The sequence below is a fragment of the Sinocyclocheilus anshuiensis genome, unplaced genomic scaffold (assembly GCF_001515605.1).
Source record: "Sinocyclocheilus anshuiensis isolate Anshui unplaced genomic scaffold, SAMN03320099.WGS_v1.1 scaffold1075, whole genome shotgun sequence".
Lineage (NCBI taxonomy): Eukaryota > Metazoa > Chordata > Actinopteri > Cypriniformes > Cyprinidae > Sinocyclocheilus > Sinocyclocheilus anshuiensis.
In genome coordinates this window covers 2584336-2584755 of record NW_015544163.1, presented here as the reverse complement: position 1 = coordinate 2584755, position 420 = coordinate 2584336, and the positions used below count along the sequence as shown (strand labels likewise).

The window sequence follows — 420 nt, the reverse complement described above, 5'->3', positions numbered from 1 at the left end:
TTTTTTTTTTTTTTTTAAATTTGTGTTTTTTTTTTTTTTTTTTTTTATGTCTGCATATATGTAGATAGATAAATGACAGAAGCAAAAAGTGTGATCAATATCAAGAAGTAAAGATCAAATCAATCAAATGTGTTTGTAATTTTAAAATATAAATATTTGATGCACATTTGGTATTATTTTTTGTATAAACATTCATATATAAAAATATTTTATGCTTATTTATTTTTTACATAAAGATATATAAATATACTAAATAATGTGAATAAATGATAATAAATATAAAATTCATTTTAACACTATAGCATTTAAGATTAAAAATTATTTATATTAAAATATACATTAATATATGTATATTTTAATACATTTGAATTAACACGTTAAATATGTACATTTATGATAAAACATTCATATATACAGTAT

At 15.5% G+C, this 420-nt stretch overlaps 1 protein-coding gene across 1 annotated transcript in view; it reads left to right on the top strand.

Moving 5' to 3' along the window:
- LOC107695682 (ras-related protein Rab-3D-like) overlaps positions 1-420 on the top strand; it is a 10401-nt gene that overhangs the window by 7123 nt on the left and 2858 nt on the right. The gene's annotated exons all lie outside the window — the stretch shown is intronic.